This window comes from Pristiophorus japonicus, chromosome 1 (assembly GCF_044704955.1).
Source record: "Pristiophorus japonicus isolate sPriJap1 chromosome 1, sPriJap1.hap1, whole genome shotgun sequence".
Lineage (NCBI taxonomy): Eukaryota > Metazoa > Chordata > Chondrichthyes > Pristiophoridae > Pristiophorus > Pristiophorus japonicus.
Genome location: NC_091977.1, coordinates 99,904,678 through 99,928,128, shown reverse-complemented (window position 1 = coordinate 99,928,128; position 23,451 = coordinate 99,904,678). Strand labels below are relative to the sequence as shown.

At 43.7% G+C, this 23,451-nt stretch overlaps 1 protein-coding gene across 1 annotated transcript in view; it reads left to right on the top strand.

Moving 5' to 3' along the window:
* Positions 1 to 23,170, top strand: part of lrrc2 (leucine rich repeat containing 2) — a 136,533-nt gene extending 113,363 nt beyond the window's left edge. The window contains exon 10 of the transcript XR_011593421.1: positions 22,964 to 23,170. The gene's annotated coding sequence lies outside the window, so the exon portion shown is untranslated. The remainder of the gene's footprint in view (positions 1 to 22,963) is intronic.
* The last annotated feature ends 281 nt before the right edge of the window (positions 23,171 to 23,451 follow it).

Below are 23,451 nucleotides of genomic sequence, written 5' to 3'. Positions count from 1 at the left end.
ACCACCCTGAGCAGGTAGCTCAATTCATGGTGGTGTGCTCCATGCTGCACAACTTGGCTATCAGGAAGGGACAAGAATTGCCCGAAGAGTCTGACAGTCCACCTCACCAGAGAGAGGAAGAGAAGGACGAGGAGGCAGACGCTGACATCGGCCCAGACAATCAGGCTGACGCTTCAGCATGCCCCCACCCCCCTGTAGACCGCACGAAAGGGCCCGTGGTGGCATGATAGCTGCAAGAGCCTTACGTCAGGAGAAATCAATGAGTGCTTTGCCTGAGAGAACGTTGGTGTTATTTACAAGGCTGACACACTGCTGGGTGTGCAGGTCATACATCAATGGTGGGCATCACCTTGGTGACAGTTAAAGTTTAAGTTGATTAAAGTTAAGTGTAATTATACCCTTTGATGTTAAGGAATCACCAGCGTGTAATGGTGCAGCTACTGAGCCAATGTGCAACAAGGTTTTGTTAAATAAAAAACATTTAAACCGAACATTTGTCTGAAATCGTCAGTATTTCTGTAATAACCAACCTTTCTCTCCTCCCCTCTTGACTCCAAAACGTCTGGCCGAGGAGCTCCTCAGGCGATGCTTCATTGCGGGGGGGGCGGATGATGGCCGAAAGGCTGCTTGGACGAATACGGAAGAGGACGGTCCCGAGGTGGGAACGTGCTCCGAGCCAAGGTGTTGCTGCTGGCTCTCGTGTGGTTGGCAATGGGGGTGCAGCACCTTGGGGTGCACTGCGGCGCTCCGGGACCACTGGGAGCCCTCTGCCACCAGTGTTCCTGGCTACCAGCTCCAGGGCCTCCTCCATCCCTTCCATGTTATATCTTATTTGTTGGACAAAAACTCGGTGCCAACTATGTTCTTGGTGCTTAGTAGGCATTTTGCTGCTGGTAAATCTCCCTCGTGCCTCCCACCACAGCCAAATAAGCACACATCACAGCCACACACGTTTTCAGTCCCTCTCAGCTCCCTCCCTCTTTGTCTCCTCTTCTGCGCATGTCATGCCGACCCTTGACTTCCTGAATTGCGGGAATCGAGCATTGCCATGCCGTTGCTAAGGATGGCGACACTTTACAGCAGAAGGTCAGAGAGATTTAACGCTACCGCCCATTTCATATCGCTCGCGGTAACGCCCAATTTTAAAAATGGAGACTAGGTGCTTTGAGAATGGGCGAGAAGCTGGCGATCCGAAAACCCATTTTTACCGCCCACACTGGAAATAATGCCCATTTTTGGGTGATATGCACAAAAGTGTAAAATCTAGCCCATAGAGTTTGTAAAATGCAGGACTGGCCACTGACAGCCATAGGGCCTCTGAGATTACTGGGAGATTTATGTCCCCACCCAAAATAAGAGGCTCTGAGTATCAGATATGGAATTCTGGGAATTCCCTTGTTTGTTATTTTAATGGAGGAGGAGGAGAAGGAGGACCAGTGTGGGATGATTGAAAGGAAAGTGAGACAGTTTTTGAGGAAAAACTGGAATAAAAAAATCAGAAGACTAGCATCTCTCTGAATGTGAGTCTGAATCAAATTATGTCACAATCTCAATTGAAGCTAAGCATCTTGCCGACTGAACTATTTCAATCGTAAGCTTCTTTTACCTTTTCTGTCGGGAAGCTAGCCTTGCCTACAAGATATTAATTCCCCTGCTGCCCACTCAAAGAATTTATAGGCCACATAGATCCTATGAAGACCCTAAGGAGGAGCTCTGTGTTAGAAGAGTTTGCTTCAGCTGTGAGGCAATATGAGGATTATGGCAGCTATTCTATGAAGACCTGCGGCCAAGATCATCTCCGGCCACCTCTGTCTCCGGCTGTGAATGTTACGACTGCATTGAACTTTTATGCCACAATCTTACTTCCAGCAGCAGAGGATGATCTGTGTAATATCGCCCATGGGCCATCGGTGGGTAACTGACACACTTTCTAGGAGAGCTGGAGAATTCATCCAGTTGGCATGTCAGCAATGCAGCACTGCCAGGCAGTTTTATTGTGCTACTGGTTTCTCCAAAGTGCAGGGTGAAATAGATGGCACCAACATGCCATTGCAAGCTCATTTAAAGCAAGGATCGGGCTTCCAATGACTACCGAGGCTCACTGTTTTAGTGAAGATCATACACTAATATTGTGTGGAGTGGTCGGCACGAGTAATCGTGGTCTGCACAAAGTAATCTTAAATAGTGCACTTAAACAAAGTGTTAAACTTGGGAATTTGGAGAGAGTGGGAATTCGAAGCAAAAGGGAAGGAGCTACTGCTTTTGCCTCCACAGGACAGCAAGCAGGTGATTGGTTGGTGAGTATTACAACATTATTTTTCTCTAAGCAAGGCAATGGTTTAAACTAAGAACTGGGGAACTATAACTAATACTTTATTAAATAAATAACTTAACTAGATAAATGAATGAAATAATGCAACAATCGATAATCACTTGAATAAAAACTTTAATAACTATAAATTAATTCAGGTTATCAACAAGCAAATAAATAAAAAAGACTCGAGATGGCAGGGCAGGCTATGTGTCGGGACTGTAGTATATGGGAGATTGTCCTGGATTCTAACATCTGCAGGAAATGTCTTTGCCTTCAGTCACTCCGGCTCAGAGTCATTGAGCTGGAGTGTGAGTTAAATATAAGGGAGAGGGACGAATTTCTGGATAGTTTCATTCAGAAAACGGTCACACCCCAGAGGAAAGCACAGGTTTAAGAAAGGGAGGATGTGCCTGTTAGGGAGCCTTAGGAGAGGTTGAGAAGGAGGTCCCACAGACACTGGCCTTGTCCAACAGTACGATGTACTCGCTATGAGGACAAGGAGAAAGACTGCGGGGAAACATAGAAAATAGGTGCAGGAGTAGGCCATTCGGCTTTCAAGCCTGCACCACCATTCAATATGATCATGGCTGATCAGGCAACTTCAGTACCCCATTCCTGCTTTCTCTCCATACCCTTTGATCCCTTTAGCCGTAAGGGCCATACCTAACTCCCTTTTGAATATATCTAACAAACTGGCCTCAACAACTTTCTGTGGTAGAGAATTCCACAGGTTCACAATTCTCTGAGTGAAGAAGTTTCTCCTCATCTCGGTCCTAAATGGCTTACCTCTTATCCTTAGACTGTGACCCCTGGTTCTGGACTTCCCCAACAACGGGAACATTCTTCCTGCATCTAACCTGTCCAATCCGGTCAGAATTTTATATGTTTCTATGAGATCCCTTCTCATTCTTCTACATTCCAGTGAATATAAGCCGAGTCGATCCAGTCTTTCTTCATATGTCAGTCCTGCCTGCCCGGAAATCAGTCTGGTGAACCTTTGTTGCACTCCCTCAATAGCAAGAATGTCCTTCCTCAGATTAGGGGTCCAAAAACTGTACACAATATTCAAGGTGTGGCCTCACCAAGGTCCTGTACAACTGCAGTAAGACCTCCCTGCTCCTATACTCAAATCCTCTTGCTATGAAGGTCAACATGCCATTTGTCTTCTTCACCGCCTGCTGTACCTGTATGCCAACTTTCAATGACTGATGTACCATGACACCCAGGTCTCGTTGCACCTCCTCTTTTCCTAATCTATCACCACACAGATAATATTCTGCCTCCCTGTTTTTGCCACCAAAGTGGATAACCTCATATTTAATCTACATTATACTGCATGTGCCATGCATTTGCCCACTCACCTAACCTGTCCAAGTCACCCTGCAGCCTCTTAGCATCCTCCTCACAGCTCACACTGCCACCCAGCTTAGTGTCATCTGCAAACTTGGAGATATTACATTCAATTCCTTCATCCAAATCATTAATGTATATTGTAAATAGCTGGGGTCCCAGCACTGAACCTTGCGGTACCCCACTAGTCACTGCCTGCCATTCTGAAAGGACCCGTTTATTCCTAATCTTTGCTTCCTGTCTGCCAACCAGTTCTCTATCTACGTCAATACATTACCCCCAATATCATGTGCTTCAATTTTGCACACTAATCTCTTGTATGGGACCTTGTCAAAAACCTTTTGAAAGTCCAAATACACTACATCCACTGGTTCTCCCTTGTCCACTCTGCTTGTTACATCCTCAAAAAATTCTAGAAGATTTGTCAAGCATGATTTCCCTTTCATAAATACATGCTGACTTGGATCGATCCTGTCACTGCTTTCCAAATGTTCTGCTATTAAATCTTTAATCATTGATTCCAACATTTTCCCCACTACCAATGTCAGGCTAACCGGTCTATAATTCCCGTTTTTCTCTCTCCCTCCTTTTTAAAAAAAGTGGGGTTACATTAGCTGCCCTCCAATCCATAGGAACTGATCCAGAGTCTATAGAACGTTGGAAAATGACCACCAATGCATTCACTATTTCTAGGGCCACTTCCTTAAGTACTCTGGGATGCAGCCTATCAGGCCCTGGGGAAATATCAGCCTTTAATACCATCAATTTCCCCAACACAATTTCCTGACTAATAAGGATTTCCTTCAGTTCCTCCTTTTCGCTAGACCCTCGAACCCCTAGTATTTCCGGAAGGTTATTTGTGTCTTCCTTAGTGAAGACAGATCCAAAGTATTTGTTCAATTAGTCTGCCATTTCTTTGTTCCCCATTATAAATTCGCCTGATTCTGACATTTGTCTTCACTAATCGTTTTTTATTTCACGTACCTATAGAAGGTTTGGCAGTCAGTTTTTATGTTCCCTGCAAGCTTACTCTCGTACTCTATTTTCCCCCTCCTAATTAAACCCTTTGTCCTCCTCTGCTGAATTTTAAATTTCTCCCAGTCCTCAGGTTTGTTGCTTTTTCTGGCCAATTTATATGCCTCTTCCTTGGATTTAACACTATCCCTAATTTCCCTTGTTAATCACAGTTAAGCCACCTGCCCCGTTTTATTTTTACGCCAGACAGGGATGTACAATTGTTGGAGTTCATCCATGTGATCTTTAAATGTCTGCCATTACCTATCTACCGTCAACCCTTTAAATATCATTTGCCAGTCTATCCTAGCAAATTCATGTCTCATACCATCGAAGTTACCTTTCTTTAAGGTCAGGATCCTAGTCTCTGAATTAACTGTGTCACTCTCCATCTTAATGAAGAATTCTACCATATTATGGTCACTCTTCCCCAAGGGGCCTCGCACAACAAGATTGCCAATTAATCCTCTCTCATTACACAAGGCCCAGTCTAGGATGGCCTGCTCTCTCGTTAGTTCCTTGACATATTGGTCTGGTAAACCATCCCTTATACACTCCAGGAAATCCTCCTCCACCGTATTGCTACCAGTTTGGTTAGCCCAATCTATATGTAGATTAAAGTCACCCATGATAACTGCTGTACCTTTATTGCATACATCCCTAATTTCCCGTTTGATGCCATCCCTACCCACAATGCAGACCGAGGCACCATGGTGAGAAGGCTGTCCAAGGGCAGAGGGAGGGGGGAGGGTGGAGGCGGGAAGCAGAATAGAAGTGTGGTAGTGATAGGGTATTCTATAATTAGGGGAATAGATAGCATCCTCTGTAGCCACAAATGAGAATGCCGAAGAGTGTGTTGCAAGGGTAGGGGATATCTCGAGGCAGCTGGAGAGGAATTTAGAAAGGGAGGAGGTAAATCTAGTTGTCGTTGTCCATGTCAGAAAAAAATGACATAAGTAGGAACAGGGAGAAAGTCCTGCTGAGGGAGTATGAGGAGTTAGGAGCACAATTAAAAGCAGGACCTTGAGGGTAATAATCTCTGGATTATTGCCCGAGCCATGCGCAAATTTACACTGAAGCAGTCAGATCAGGGGAATTAACACGTGGCTAAAGTGGTGGGAAAAAGAGGTTCCTTTTTATGGGACACTGGCACCAGTGCTGGGACTGAAAGGAGCTGTACCGATGGGACGGGCTCCACCTGAACCGGAATGGGACCCATGTCCTAGCGGAAAGGGTAAATAGGGAGGTGGCAAAGACTTTAAACTAGTAAGACAGGGAGAGGGAGCTACAACAAATGAAACCAGCCGAAATATAAACAAAACAGGAAAGGAGAGCACAGGAAAGAATAAAGTAAGGGAAAACACTGATGGCCAAGGAATAGTGTTACAGAACAGGAGTTTAAAAAGATGGTTAACAATAAATTGAGAGGAACTGCTTTTAAAAATGAGTTAAACTCTCTGTACAGCAATGCACACAGTGTCCATAATAAAATGAGTAACTGAAGAGAATAATACATTGCAGGGAACCAGATGTAATAGGGATTACTGAGACATGGATACAGAACAATCAGGACTGGGAATTAAACATTGCAGTGTATAACATGTTTAAAAAAGATAGAGAGGGAAATAGGGGAGGTGGAGTAGCTTTACATATTAGAGATAACACAATGGCCGTAGAAAAAAGTGACGCAACCATCAGCAAGACAAAAGTAGAATATGTACAAAGAGATAAAACATATTAAATGATCAATCACACGAATTACAACTACAGACCAACTAATAGTGGAAGGGAGGTGGAGGAATAAATATGCAAACAAATTAGGGAAATGTGTAAAAAACATAAAATAATAATCATGGGGGATTTCAATTACCCCAATATTAATTGGCTAGAAGAGGTAGGTAAAGGGGATAAGGGAATGGAGTTTCTACATTGTGTACAGAACTGCTTTCTAACTTAATATGTAAGAAGCCCAACAAGGGAGTATGGACTGGAGGGTAGCTAATGTAACACCACTTTTTTAAAAAGGAGGGAGAGAGAAAAGGGGTAATTATAGACCGGTTAGTCTGACATCAGTAGTGGGGAAAATGTTGGAATCAATCATTAAGGATGAAATAGCAGCGCATTTGGAAAGCAGTGACAGGATCGGACCAAGTCAGCATGGATTTATGAAAGGGAAATCATGCTTGATGAATGTTCTGGAATTTTTTTGAGGATGTAACTAGTAGAATGGACAAGGGAGAACCAGTGGATGTGGTGTATTTGGACTTTCAAAAGGCTTTTGACAAGGTCCCGCACAAGAGATTGGTGTGCAAAATCAAAGCGTATGGTATTGGAGGTAACGTACTGACGTGGATAGAGAACTGGTTAGCAGACATGAAGCAGAGAGTCGGGATAAACGGGTCCTTTTCAGAATGGCAGGCAATGACTAGTGGAGTGCCGCAGGGCTCAGTGCTGGGACCCCAGCTCTTTACAATATACATTAACGATTTAGATGAAGGAATTGAGTGGAATATCTCCAAGTTTGCGGATGACACTAAACTGGGTGGCAGTGTGAGCTGTGAGGAGGACGCTAAGAGGCTGCAGGGTGACTTGGACAGGTTAGGTGAGTGGACAAATGCATGGCAGGTGCAGTATAATGTGGATAAATGTGAGGTTATCCATTTTGGGGGCAAAACACGAAGGCAGAATATTATCTGAATGCCGGCAGATTAGGAAAAGGGGAGGTGCAACGAGATGTCATGGTTCATCAGTCATTGAAAGTGGGCATGCAGGTACAGCAGGCGGTGAAGAAGACAATTGGTATGTTGGCCTTCATAGCTAGGGGATTTGAGTATAGGAGCAGGGAGGTCTTACTGCAGTTGTACAGGGCCTTAATGAGGCCTCACCTGGAATATTATGTTCTGTTTTGGTCATCTAATCTGAGGAAGGACGTTCTTGCTATTGAGGGAGTGCAACGAAGGTTCACCAGACTGATTTCAGAGATGGTTAGACTGTCATATGAGGAGAGACTGGATCAACTGAGCCTTTATTCACTGGAGTTTAGAAGGATGAGAGGGGATCTCATAGAAATGTATAAGATTCTGACGGGACTGGACAGGTTAGGTGCGGGAAGAATGTTCCCAATGTTAGGGAAGTCCAGAACCAGGGGACATAGTCTTAGGATAAGGGGTAGGCCATTTAGGACTGAGATGAGGAGAAACCTCTTCACTCAGAGAGTTGTTAACCTATGGAATTCCCTGCCGCAGAGAGTTGTTGATGCCAGTTCATTGGATATATTCAAGAGGGAGTTAGATATGGCCCTTACGGCTAAGGAGATCAAGGGGTATGGAGAGAAAGCAGGAAAGGGGTACTGAGTGAATGATCAACTATGATCTTATTGAATGGCGGTGCAGGCTCGAGGGGCCGAATGGTCTACTTCTGCACCTATTTTCCATGTTTCTATGTTTCTATTTGCTATTGGATCTAGTAATGCGGAATGAACCAGAGCAGATAAAAGAAGTAAAAGTAGGGGAACATCTAGGCAACAGTGACCATCATATAATATGTTTAAGGTAATAATTGAAAAGGACATCAGTATGACAAAGACCAGGGCAATAGATTTGAGACAAGCTGATTTTGCAGGGCTGAGAATAGAACTTGGGAAAATAAAATGGATAACAATATTGGCAAACAATGATGTAGATCAGCAGTGGGACTATTTAAAACGGTGTCCAACAGTATGTGGAAAAAATATATTCTGCTAAAAAACAAGAATAAGCTAAACATTAATGAGACACCATAGATCGATAATGACATAAAGGGAAAAATTGTGGGTAAGGAAAAAAGCTTACACTAAATACATGGACAGCAGGGGAGAGCATGACAAGAGAGAATATGAAGAGATTAGGAGAGAAGTTAAAAAATAAAACAATTAGGAAGGCAAAGATGAACTATGAAATTAAATTATCAAGGAATATAAAACAAAATAGTAAACTATTCTACAGGTGGATAAACAAATAAAAAATGAAAGTTGAGATGGGAGTAGGGCCACCAAGGGAAGGTCAGGTAGCGATAGCGAAATGGTGGAAATATTAAATAATTACTTTGCTTCAGTATTTACCAGGGAGACAGATCAGGTGAGCATGACATCGGAAGATCAGATTAGAAATGATATAATCACATTTAAAATTAAGAGGAGATATATTGGCCTAAAATTCCCGGTCGAGGTCTTCCTGCGGGCAAACGACTGAAAAAAGGAAAATAAACGCGCACTTAACTCTTCCTGCTGTGCCCACTCGTGATCTCAGTCTTGAGGTCTTCACTCCCTGCACGTCGCAGCGCATGCACTTTGGGACATCCGTAAGCTGGAGCAGGAGTCACATGGCTCTGGGCAGCCAATCAAGATACAGTATTTTCTCATTCATAATAATGGGAACTCCGTAAGTTGGAGTTCCCATTATTATGATTGAGAACCCCTCCCCAAACACTAATAAAAAATAGAAAATATACACTACATATTTAAGATTCATTTAAATTAAAGTTATTAATGTCTTATCAAAAAAAATGTATCCGATTTTTAAAAGTTTTTTAAATTATAGTTTTAAATAAACTTACCATAGTGGGCAGAGTTTTTAACAATAAAATGTGTTTATTTAATTTCATTTTATTGTGTTTATGTATGTTTTAAAACACTTGCGCCTGTAAAAATAGGCTATGCGCCTGCTTTTATCAGGTGCAAGAATTTTGAGGACATTTGCTGGGCAAAATATGCATAAATCCCTCAATCTTGCCCAAGCAAATATCCTCGCTCCCAATCTGCAGATGATCTGTCAAGCTCCAGTTTGACAGATCGGAAAAGCCGGTTTTCAGCGCATGTGCATTGCGCGCTGAAAACCGGCTTTTCCGATGTCTTCCAGGGTCCGTAGAAACTTCGTAAGGGCCCGGGAGGCTGGGATTTATGGCCTATTAAATAAACTAATCAAATTCAAAGAAGAAAAAAACCCTGGTCTGGACCGTTTACATCTACGATTTTAAAAGAATCTAGGGAAGAGATAGCAGAAGCATTACTACACATATTTAATAATTCGTTAGAACAAGGTGTAGTGCCAGAGGACTGGCAGATAGCTAATGTAATACCTATATTTAAGAAGGGAGATAGAAGATGTCCAGGGAACTATAGACCAGTCAGCTTAACATCGCTGGTAGGAAAATAATGGAATCCCTACTAAAGGAGAAAGTAGAAGAACATCTAGAAACCAAAATGAATTTCAAAAGGGAAAGTCTTGCTTGAACTGAATTTTTTGACGGCGTAACAGAGAGAGTATTCATGGGTAATGTAATAGATGTAATTTAACTAGATTTTCAAAAGGCCTTTGCTAAGGTACCACATAATAGACTAATGAATAAGGTCAGACATGTGGAGTCAGGGCACAAGTAGCAGAATGGATAACTAGCTGGCGTCAACACAGAAAGCAGAGAGTCTGGGTAAAGGGTAACTATTCAGAGTGGCAGAAAGTAGGTAGTGGTGTTCCAGTGGTGATTAGTGCCGGGACTATTGTTAACGATTTAAACTTTGGAATCAAAAACACAATTTCGAAATTTGCAGATGATACCAAATTGGGGGGTGGCAATTGTCAATACTGAGGAGGACTGCAACAAATTACAAGAAGACATTTATAATCTTGAAGAATGTGCATATAATTGGCAAATGAAATTCAACACAGATAAATGTGAGGTATTACATTTTGGAAAAGAAAAATAGGGAGGTCACATATTACTTGGAAAATACGAATCTAAATGGGGTAGAAGAGCAAAGGGATCTCAGAGTACAAATATATAAATCACTGAAAGTAGCGACACAGGTTAACAAGGCCATAAAAATGCAAACCAAGCACTGGGGTTTGTTTCGAGAGGGATTGAATTGAAAAGTATCGAAGTTATGCTAAACCTGTATTGAACCTCAGTTAGACCATTCTTGGAGTACTGCGTAAATTCTGGTCATCATATTATAAAAAGGATATAGAGGCACTGGAGAGAGTACCAAAAAGATTTACAAGGATGATACCAGAAATGCAAGGGTATACCTATCAGGAATGGATGAACAGGCTGGGTCTCGTTTCTCTTGAAAAGAGAAGGCTGGGGGGTGATCTAATCGAGGTCTTTAAAATTATGAAAGGATTTGATACAGGAGATACAGACATAGTTTCCACTTGTGGGGAAGAGCAAAACTAGGACCATCAATATAAGATAGTAACCAAGAAATCAAATAGGGAATTCAGAAAAAACTTCTTTACCCAGCGAGTGGTGAGAATGTGGAACTTGCTACCACAGGAGTGGTTGAAGCGATTAGTATAGTTGCATTTAATGGGAGGCTGAATAAGTATATGAGGGAGAAGGGAATAGAGGGATATAAAGTTAGATGAGGAAAGACAGGAGGAGGCTTGAGTGGCGCCTTATCGCCGGCATGGATTGGTTGGGCCGAATGGCCTGTTTCTGTGTTGTATATCCTATGTAATCCTAGGTAATTCACCTGACCCTTAATTTCACTACAAAATCTTCCCTGTGATTCCATTATTTTTACATAAAATTGTTAAATATGGGAAAATGTTTCAATAGTTTGCCATCAATTTTTAAATTGAATGACTGAACCCTAAAGCGTAACCAAGCCGTGGACTACAAAACAATACAGAAATCAAACTGATTACTGATCAGCATGTTATTCAAATCTTCAGTGCCATTTATTGATAGTCCTGTATTCTTTAGTTTGGAAGCAAACAGCAATGATCATTTTGAAGAGTTCTAATCAGTTAGATGAGGCATTTCAACATTCAGAATCCTACTTATTATGTAGTAAGGCACAAATCAACAGACAGGGTAGGTTTCTTTGACGGAAAAAAACATACTTTAACAAATGGTTGTGGTGGGTCTTGACAATCCTGGTGTGTACAGAAATAGAATTGTGATTTGATTCTTCGAGATCTGCTGTTACTGAATTCTAGAATTTGCATGCATAACATTGTTTCAAAGTGAATTACCTGGCAATAATGGCTACCTTTTTGACAGAAAAGGTGAAAGAAGATTTTGATGGAATTAATCCAGTCAGCATGATAATTAGCATCAAGTGAAATTCTGATATAATTTGATTCAGACTCAGTCAGAGAGATGCTAGTCTTCAGGTACCTTACTCCAGTTTTTCTGAATGGCTTCACAGTAGCTGTTGGTACAGAATTGGGTGTTAGACACATAAGCCTGACAGCTTCCTTACAATGACTTTGAAAAGTCCACTTACCACAGTATTGAGGAACTGATGGATTTTAGTTCGGCCTCCTGGATTCATAATTAGGATTTTGTTATTCTGTGTGACAGATTTTACTGTGACTTCAGACTTGAAAGTATTTAAATGTCTAACTTATTGACAACAGTGATGCTAATTAACAAATGTGAACTGCATTTATCTAGCTCATTTACTATGGAACATGTGTTGTGGCTTACTTATATTAATATTACATAGAAACATAGAAACATAGAAAATAGGTGCAGGAGTAGGCCATTCAATAAGATCATGGCTGATCATTCCCTCAGTAGCCTTTTCCTGCTTTCTCTCCATACCCCTTGATCTCCTAAGCTGTAAGGGCCATATCTAACTCCTTCTTGAATATATCCAATGAACTGGCATCAACAACTCTCTGCGGCAGGGAATTCCACAGGTTAACAACTCTCTGAGTGAAGGAGTTTCTCCTCATTACACTCCTAAATGGCCTACCCCTTATCCTAAGACTATGTCCCCTGGTTCTGGACTTCCCCAACATCTGGAACATTCTTTCCGCATCTAAACTGTCCAGTCCCATCAGAATTTTATACGTTTCTATGAGATCCCCTCTCATCCTTCTAATCTCCAGTGAATAAAGGCCCAGTTGATCCTCATATGACAGTCCAGCCATCCCTGGAATCAGTTTGGTGAACCTTCGCTGCACTCCCTCAATAGCAAGAACGTCCTTCCTCAGATTAAGAGACCAAAACTGTACACAATATTCCAGGTGAGGCCTCACTAAGGCCCTGTACAACTGCAGTAAGACCTCCCTGCACCTATACTCAAATCCCCTAGCTATGAAGGCCAACATACCATTTGCCTTCTTCACCGCCTGCTGTACCTGCATGCCACTTTCAGTGCCTGATGAACCATGACACCCAGGTCTCGTTGGACCTCCCCTTTTCCTAATCTGCAGCCATTCAGATAATATTTGGCCTTTGTGTTTTTGCCCCTAAAATGGATAACCTCACATTTATCCACATTATACTGCACCTGCCATGCATTTGCCCACTCACCTAACCTGTCCAAGTCACCCTGCAGCCTCTTAGCATCCTCCTCACAGCTCACACCACCACCCAGCTTAGTGTCGTCTGCAAACTTGGAGATATTACTCTCAATTCCTTCATCTAAATCGTTATGTATATTGTAAAGAGCTGGGGTCCCAGCACTGAGCCCTGCGGCACTGCCTGCCATTCTGAAAAGGACCCGTTTATCCCGACTCTCTGCTCCCTGTCTGCCAACCAGTTCTCTATCCACGTCAGTACATTATCCCCAATACCATGCGCTTTGACTTTGCACACCAATCTCTTGTGCGGGACCTTGTCAAAAGTCTTTTGAAAGTCCAAATACACCACATCCACTGGTTTTCCCTTGTCCACTCTGCTAGTTACATCCTCAAAAAATTCCAGAAGATTCGTCAAGCATGATTTCCCTTTCATAAATCCATGCTGACTTGGTCCGATCCTGTCACTGCTTTCCAAATGCGCTGCTATTTCATCCTTAATGATTGATTCCACTTTTCCCCACTACCGATGTCAGGCTAACCGGTGTATAAAATATGAACTAATGAAGAGCATCTGTATCTGTTACAATGGCTGGGTATTGAACCAGAGACCTTCTTGCTTTATATGACACAACTATTCACTGTAGAAACTTGCTGACCCAGAAATCCTTGCTGCCAATATTCTAGAATTTGCCCTTTTATGTTGCAGAACGAATTTCAGAGCAACACAAATTCAATTGGCTTGTGCATGTGATTATGTAAAAATTGTAATGCTGGCTTTCCTTTTCTGGCCCCACACTTCAAGGAAGGTCCACACAAACTAGAAATCCCTGGAATGAGCACAAGAGTAATCCCTGTCCAATTCCCCTCCTTCCCTGCAGGGAAGTGCTAATTCTCTGCATAGCAACACAGCTGAGATCAAAAATTTATTGTAACGGAGGATGAAATCAATGTCCAGCAACTAGAGTGCTGCTGCAATGTGCTGTGGCAGTATCCTGACCAATATACATACCCTGTATTAATTTTTTTTCTTATCAATTTTCCCCTCCCCCTGCCTCCCACACCCCACTGAAGACAATGGGGCTGAAATTCAGCCTTCCTAATAAGGCCTGTTACCGACGGAAAGTGGCGACCACATGGCGGCGTTGAATGGTCGCCGATTTGTAATCGAATAGCCGCTGCTTGCAAAATTCCCAATGGTGGTTTTTCTGGCGGTCACCATATCCGCCCCGCTCCCCCCACTTCCGCCCCACTGCTGCCGAACCTCCTACAGGCGTCATCAAACGTGCACCACCGCAAGCAAAATTCACCGGAGAAAATCTTCCAGCTGCCGCACGATGCTCCCAACAATTTTTTCTGTTGGTGCACTGTGTTTGCACTGTGTGTAAAATGGCGGTGCGGCCTCCATTAAAGGGGAGGGCGCATTGCCGCGGCCAGCATCTTATTTTTTTTTGTCGGCCGACTGCCAGGTCGGCCCGACAATTATGTCCCTGGGTTCGGCCGGACTGCCAACAGGAGCCTTGCACCCACTCTTGGGTGCCAGGCCATTGGCCCGGCCGAAACCCTCTCTGGTGGCCCAGTGGACAAAACTTAAAAAGCTGCAGAGCTCGCAGTGGCTCTCCCCTTTAACTGAAGGGGAGAGACGTGTTGACATGACAGCGTGATTATGTCATCAGCCCGGTGCTGATGACTGTCAGCGGTGGAGAGTCCAACCCGCTTCCACTTCCGGCACCATTATGACGGTTTCTCCGTTTCCGCCCCTACTTCCATCCCCATTATGACCGACTTCTATACCACTCGAAAAAAAACGACAAAGAGCTGAAATTCGCAAGATGGGCCGCCGCATTCATTTTGAAGACCAAAACACATCAAAAATAGTAGGTGCGACCCGTTTCTGGCGGGGGTGCATTTCGGCCTCAATGCTGAGGTGAAGTTCCATAAGCACCCTCTGGTACCTTGCCCAAGTGGGCATTCTTCATGGCTGAAGTTCAACAGGGAGTATTTCTGGGTTATTCCTTCAAGGGTTAAGTCATGGCAGGAGAGCCCAGACCTGTGTCATGCTTCTCCTGTGTTATGTGGGAAGCCAGGGATGCTTCCAGTGTCCCTGACGACGATATGTGCAGGAAGTGCATTGTGGCACTGGAGCTGCACGTGGATTCACTCTGGAAGTTGTGAATAGCACGCTTAGTGAGTTGGTCGCACCGCAGGTAAAGGTTACTCAGGCAGATAAGGAATGGATGACCATCAGGCAGAGCAGTGGAAGGAAGGTAGTGCAGGGGTCCCCTGCGGTCATCCCCCTCCAAAACAGATAAACCGCCTTGGGTGCTGTTGGGGGGGGATGGCTCATCAGGGGAGGGCAGCAGCAGCCAAGTTCACAGCACCATGGATGGCTCTGCTGCACAGGAAGGCAGGAAAAAGAGTGGGAGAGCTATAGTGGTAGGGGATTCTATTGTAAGGGGAATAGATAGACATTTCTGCGGCTGCAATCGAGACTCCAGGATGTTATGTTGCCTCCCTGGTGCAAGGGTCAAGGATGTCTCGGAGCGGCTGCAGGACATTTTGGAGGGGGAGGGTGAACAGCCAGTTGTCCTGGTGCATATAGGTACCAACGATATAGGTAAAAAACGGGATGAGGTCCTACAAGACGAATTAAGGGAGCTAGGAGTGAAATTAAAAAGCAGGACCTCAAAGTGCTAGTCAGAGTGGAAATTGCAGGATAGCTAAGATGAATATGTGACTTAAGGAGCGGTGCAGGAGGGAGGGATTCAAATTCCTGGGATATTGGAACTGTTTCTGGGGGAGGTGGGACCTGTACAAACTGGACGGTCGGCACCTGGGTAGGACCGGAACCAATGTCCTCGGAGGAGTGTTTGCTGTTGGGGAGGGGTTAAAATAACATGGCACGGGGATGGGAACCTATGCAGGGAGACAGAGGGAATTAAAATGGGGGCAGAAGCAAAAGATAGAAAGAAGAAAAGTAAAAGTGGAGGGCAGAGAAACCCAAGGCAAAAATCAAAAAGGCCAAATTACAGCAAAAGTCTAAAGGGACAAAGTGTGTTAAAAAGACAAGCCTGAAGGCTCTGTGCCTCAATGCGAGGAGTATTCATAATAAGTTGGACGAATTAACTGTGCAGGCAGCTATTATTGAATATGATATAATTGGGATTATGGAGACATGGCTCCAGAGTGACCAAGGCTGGGAACTCAACATCCAGAGGTATTCAACATTCAGGAAGGATAGACAGAAAGGAAAAGGAGGTGGGGTAACGTTGCTGGCTAAAGAGGAAATTAACGCAATAGTAAGGAAGGATATTAGCTTGGATGATGTGGAATCTGTATGGGTAGAGCTGCGGAATGCCAAAGGGCAGAAAACGCTAGTGGGAGTTGTGTACAGACCACCAAACAGTAGTAGTGACGTTTGGGATGGCATCAAACAAGAAATTAGGGAGGCGTGCAATAAAAGTACAGCAGTTATCATGGGCGACTTTAATCTACATATAGATTGGGCTAATCAAACTGGTAGTAGTACGGTGGAGGAGAATTTCCTGAAGTATATAAGGGATGGTTTTCTTGACCAATATGTCGAAGAACCATGTCGAAGAGAGGGCTGGCCATCCTAGACTGGGTGATGTGTAATGAGAAAGGACTAATTAGCAATCTTGTTGTGCGAGGCCCCTTGGGGAAGAGTGACCATAATATGGTAGAATTCTTTATTAAGATGGAGAGTGGCACAGTTAATTCAGAGACTAGGTTCCTGAACTTAAGGAAAGGTAACTTCGATTGTATGAGATGTGATTTGGCTAGAATACACTGGCGAATTATACTTAAAGGGTTGACGGTGGACAGGCAATGGCAAACATTTAAAGATCACATGGATGAACTTCAGCAATTCCCTGTCTGGAGTAAAAATAAAACGGGGAAGGTGGCTCAATGTGGCGAACAAGGGAAAGTAGGGATAGTGTTAAATCCAAGGAAGAGGCTTATAAAATGGCCAGAAAAAGCAGCAAACCTGAGGACTGGGAGAAATTTAGAATTCAGCAGAGGTGGACAAAGGGTTTAATTAGGAGGGGGAAAATAGAGTATGAGGGGAAGCTTGCTGGGAACATAAAAGCTGACTGCAAAAACTTCTATAGATATGTGAAGAGAAAAATATTAGTGAAGACAAACGTAGGTCCCTTGTAGTCAGAATCAGGTGAATTTATAATGGGGAACAAAGAAATGGCAGACCAGTTGAACAAATACTTTGGTTCTGTCTTCACAAAGGAAGACACGAATAACCTTCCGGAAATACTAGTGGACCGATGGTCTAGCGAGAAGGAGGAACTGAAGGAAATCCTTATTAGTCAGGAAATTGTATTAGGGAAATTGATGGGATTGAAGGCTGATAAATCCCCGGGGCCTGATAGGCAGCATCCCAGAGTATTTACGGAAGTGGCCCTGGAAATAGTGGATGCATTGGTGATCATTTTCCAACAGTCTATCGACTCTGGATCAATTCCTATGGACTGGAGGGTAGCTAATGTAACACCACTTTTTAGAAAAGGAGAGAGAAAACAGGTAATTATAGACCGGTTAGCCTGACATCAGTAGTGGGGAAAATGTTGGAATCAATTATTAAAGATGAAATAGCAGCGCATTTGGAAAGAAGTGACAGGATTGGTCCAAGTCAGCATGCTTGACAAATCTTCTAGAATATTTTGAGGATGTAACAAGTAGAGTGGACAAGGGAGAACCAGTGAATGTGGTGTATTTGGACTTTCAAAAGGATTTTGACAAGGTCACACACAAGAGATTGGTGTGAAAAATTAAAGCACATGGTATTGGGGGTAACGTATTGATGTGGATAGAGAACTGGTTGGCAGATAGGAAGCAGAGAGTCGGAATAAATGGGTCCTTTTCAGAATGGCAGGCAGTGACTTGCAGGCCTCAATGCTGGGACCTCAGCTATTTACAATATACATCAATGATTTAGATGAAGGAATTGAGAGTAATATCTCCAAGTTTGCGGATGGCACTAAGCTGGGTGGTGGTATGAGCTGTGAGGAGGATGCTAAGAGGCTGCAGGGTGACTTGGACAGGTTAGGTGAGTGGGCAAATGCATGGTAGATGTAGTATAATGTGGATAAATGAAAGGTTATCCACTTTTGTGGCAAAAACATGAAGGCAGAATATAATCTGAATGGCGACAGATTAGGAAAAGGGGAGGTACAACGAGACCTGAGTGTCATGGTACATCAGTCGTTGAAGGTTGACATGCAGGTGCAGCAGGCAAATGGCATGTTCGCCTTCATAGCCAGGGGATTTGAGTATAGGAGCAGGGGGGTCTTACTGCAGTTGTACAGGGCCTTGGTGAGGCCTCACCTGGAATATTGTGTTCAGTTTTGGTCTGCTAATCTGAGGAAGGACGTTCTTGCTATTGAAGGAGTGCAACGAAGGTTCACCAGACTGATTCCCGGGATGGCAAGACTCACATATGAGGAGAGACTGGATCAACTGGGCCTGTATTCACTGGAGTTTAGAAGAATGAGAGGGGATCTCATAGAAACATATAAAATTCTGAAGCAACTGGACAGGTTAGATGCAGGAAGAATGTTCCCGATGTTGGGGGAGTCCAGAACCAGCGTCACAGTTTAAGGGTAACGGGTAAGCCATTTAGGACCGAGATGAGGAGAAACTTCTTCACTCAGAGAGTTGTTAACCTGTGGAATTCTCTACCGCAGAGTTGTTGATGGCATATCATTAGATATATTCAAGAGGGAGTTAGATATGGCCCTTATGGCTAAAGGGATAAAGGGGTATGGAGAGAAAGCAGGAAAGGGTTACTGAGGTGAATGATCAGTCATGATCTTATTGAATGGTGGTGCAGGCTCGAAGGGCCTGCACCTATTTTCTATGTTTCTATGATAAGTGTCACAACCATGCCAGATTTTGTCCTCACTCAACATCCACACATGTTCATTTTCCACCAAGGGGTCACTGCTTAGTTACCAGGATCAGGAACACTGGCCAATATTCTCTTCCCTAATCCAGAGATTCTGATGGCAATTGTGGTACCCCTACCTCAATCCCACTGGAGATCAAACTATCTGAGGACAGACTAGGAATTGAAATGGGACGTTCCTGATTTACTCTCTGGTTAAATTCTCTGAGCCATGGGAGAAAAAAAAGACAATAAGAACATAAAAAATAGGAGCAGGAGTAGGCCATCTGGCCCCTCGTGCCTGCTCCACCATCAGTAAGATCATGGCTGATCTGATCTTGTCCTCAACTCTACTTCCTGCCCTCTCCCCATAACCTTTGACTTCCTTATCCTTCAAAAATCTTTCTATTTCCACCTTAAATATATTGAATGACCCAGCCTCCACAGCTCTATGTGGTAGAGAATTCCAAAGATTCATGGCCCTTTGAGAGAATAAATTCTTTGTCATTTCTGTTTTAAATGGGCGACGCTTTTATTCTGAGACTATGCCCCCTAGTTCTAGATTCCCCCACGAGAGGAAACATCCTTTCCGCATCTACCCTGTCAAGCCCCCTCAGAATCTTATACATTTCAATAAGATCACCTCTCAGTCTTCTAAACTCCAATGAGTATAGGCCCAACCAGCTCATCCTTTCTTCATCCGACAACCCCTTCATCTCAGCAATCAACCTAGTGAACCTAGTGCAAGTATATTACTCCTTAAATAAGGAGACCAATACTGTATGCAGTACTCCAGGTGTGCTCTCACCAACACCTGTACAGTTGTAGAAGGACTTCCTTTTTTTTATACTCCATCCCCCTTGCAATAAAGGCTAATATTCCATTTGCTTTCCTAATTACTTGCTGTACCTAAATGCTCACTTTTTGAGTTTCATGTACAAGGACCCCCAGATCTCTCTGTACCGCAGCATTCTGTAATCTCTCCCCAGTTAAATAATAATTTGCTTTTTTATTTTTCCTACTTAGATTTATATAGCGCCTTTCACAAGCAACGGGTGTCTCAAAGCGTTTACAACCAATTAAATGCTTTTTGAAGTGTAGTCACTGTTGTAATGTTGGAAATACGGCAGCCAATTTGCACACAGCAAGCTCCCACAAACAACAATGTGATAATGACCAGATAATGTTTTTGTTACGTTGATTGAGGGTCACCTCCCAGAAACATACCCATCTTTCCCGCAACTCCATATTTGAATCCCTCCAATCAGGTTTCCGGCCTTGCCACAGTATCGAAATGGCTCTCATCAAAGTCACAAATGACATCCTTTGTGACTGTGACAAAGGTAAATTATACTTCCATTGTCCTTCTTGACTTGCCTGCAGCCTTTGACATGGTTGGCCACTCCATCCTTCTCCAACGCCTCTCCACCGTCGTTCAGTTGGGTGGGACTGCACCTGCCTCGTTCCACTCTTATCTATGTAATCATAGCCAGAGAATCTACTGCAATGGCTTCAATTCCAGCTCCCACATCGTTACCTCTGCTGTCATCCAAGGATCTATTCTTGGCCCCCTCCTATTTCCTATCTACATGCTGCCCCTTGGCGATGTCATCCGAAAACGCAGTGTGAGTTTCTACATGTACGCTGATGGCACCCAACTCACTACCACTTCCCTCGATCCGTCCATAGTCTCTAAATTGTGTAACTGCTTGTCTGACATCCAGTTCTGACTGAGCAGAAATTTTCTCCAATTAAATATTGGGAAGACCAAAGCCATTGTTTTCGCTCCATACAAATTCCGTTTCCGAGCCACTGACACCATCCCGCTCCCCAACTCCTGTCTGAGGCTGAACCAGACTGTTCGCAACCTTGGTGTCATATCTGACCCGGAAATGAGCTTCCGACAACAGATCCGCAGCATAACAAAGACCGCTTATTTCCACCTCCGTAACATTGCCTGCCCTTGCCTCAGCTCATCCGTTGCAGAAACCCTCAGCCATGCCTTTATTAACTCTAGAGTTGACTATTCCAATGCACTCCTGGTTGGCCTCTCACATTCTACCCTACGTAAACTTGAGGTCATTCAAAACTCGGCTTCCCGTGTCCTAACTTGCACCAAGTCCCGCTCACCCATCGCCCCTGTGCTCACTGCCTTACATTGACTCCTGGTTAAGCAATGCCTCGATTTCAAAATTCTCATCCTTGTTTTCAAATCCCTCAATTGCCCTGCCCCTCCCTATCTCTGTAATCTCCTCCAGCCCCGGGGGCATAATTGTCGGCTGCCAACAAAAAACATGGCAGCAGCAGCAGTGCATCCTCCCCTTTAAGGGAAGCCGCACTGGCATTGCAGAAGGCCTCAGCCTCACTGGACCACCGGGAAAAACAGATTTTGGCACCGCCGGGCGGGCCGAAGATTTTCACAGCGGAATTTCGCTGTCGGGGTGGGGGCGGGGAGGTAGATCGGCGGTGCGCACTGCGATGAAGCATTTAGCATGGATTGGCAGCAGTGGCGTGGTGGGGGGGTGGGGGGGTGCGGAAGCGGGTCACTGCCAGGATACCGCAGGAGTGGAGTTTTGATAATGGCGGCCATTACACGAAAAGTCAGCGGCCATTGCACTCCGCAGCATGGCTGCTGCTTTCCAGTGTTAACAGGCAATTTCAACCCTCTTATCTGCAAAACAGAAACAAACTCAATCCCATAATGGAAGTGGGAACTTAATAATGTTATATAAAGTGAATTATTCAAGCATCCTCAAGCATAACATCATAGGTAATTTCCAGATTTATTGCATCTCTCCCTCTCTTTCTCCAAATGAAGTGTCTGACAGCATTGGGATCACTGTTACAGTGAATCACAAGAGACGCGTACACACTTAACAGGTAGAATTGTGTTTGTCACATTTTTTTAAGCTCATGCCATTTAGTGTTTCTGATCATGTATTTTAGTAAACAACCTCTATGTTTATACCTTTATGCTTAATTTCTTTTTTGTTTAATTCTTCTAACTATAGACATTTTAACACATTGTTGTAATAATGCCATCAAGTTTTCTGATATGAGAGGTTCAGCTTTTAACATTCCCCCCAACTTAAAAAAAAAAATGTCTAAGCCATGCTTCACTGCTCAACTGATGGCCTTTCCTCAGGTCTCTGGTGATGCTCCTTTCAACAGAATTCTGTAACTGTGACACAGGTTGACTCACTGTCCTATTTTCTCACCCTTCCTCAGCAGAAGCATTTCCTTTCCATATCTCACCTTTGTGTGTTGCCTTCCACATATAGCCTGAGGTTGATAACTCACTGCATGGGGAAATTTCAAGGGAAAACAAGTTCACCTCCATCACATTGTAGCACAGTGTACAAATGAACAAAATCACTGCGGTACCAAACCAAGGATAGATTGAGTTTTTAACTGCAACCATTATGCACTGAGCTACAAAATGCTGTCCATACAAATTGAAGGAATTCTGCTTTAACAAGGCAGTTTCCAAGTAAATTGTGTCAGGTAAATAATTTACAGATGAAACTTGTAAAATAAAAGCTGGATGTACTTACTAACTTGGCTACATTTTCTGAAAATGGGATGAAGTCCAACTTACTGTGGTTTAACAGTAGCTTTTAGATACAATAGAAGTGGTATTTTGTTTGTACAAATCATAACCTTTAGCTGCACTCATTAACATTATTGTGTGTTATGCTGCAAAAGACAAATATTATCTCACCACGCCTACTGCTGTGCCAGCAAATTATGAGCTTTGTCAAACACAATCTCTGGTTAAAGTTACATTCTTACTCAGGCACTCCCATATATTTTCTGAAACACATATTTTGAGACAAAGGTAACCTATACTATTACTCCAGAGCTTTCATTTTATACAAATACTACAAACGCAGTGCAATTTTTAAAAAATCATCAGTTTGTAGATTCATTCGTATAACCAAAGCACAACTGTAAGGCCACTAAAAACGTTAATCATGGTGTAAGAAGCTAAATCAACTCATTTGGTAGCACACTTGTCTCTCAGTCAGAGTGATGTGGATTCAAACCTAATCCAGGACATCTCACATCACTTAGGTTGCCACTGCAGCACTAAGAGTGGAGGAAGTGCATCGAGGAGGCGGAGCGGCAGCGTGGGGAGGCCTATAAAAGGCCCAACGTCGTCGGGAGGCCAGCGGGACATCGAGGAGGTGGAGCGGCACCTTGGGGAGGGCAGCTGGTGCAGCTGCAGCAGGGAGAGAAAGCAAAGAAGTAGAAAGAAATCAAAGGGTGACATCACAGCCAAGGGGGTAAGTGATTGGTGAGTAGTTTTTCTTTTTCTTTTCCTTTATCAGCAGGTAACCTTTATCATTGTTGTTGCTAAATTAAGTTAATCTAGGGGTTAAGTCATGGCAGGAGAGCTCAGATACGTGTCATGCTCCTCCTGTGCTATGTGGGAACTCAGGGATGCTTCCATTGTCCCTGACGACTACATGTGCAGAAAGTGTATCCGGCTGCAGCTCCTGACAGACCGCATTGCAGCACTGGAGCTGCGGGTGGATTTACTCTGAAGCATCCACGATGCT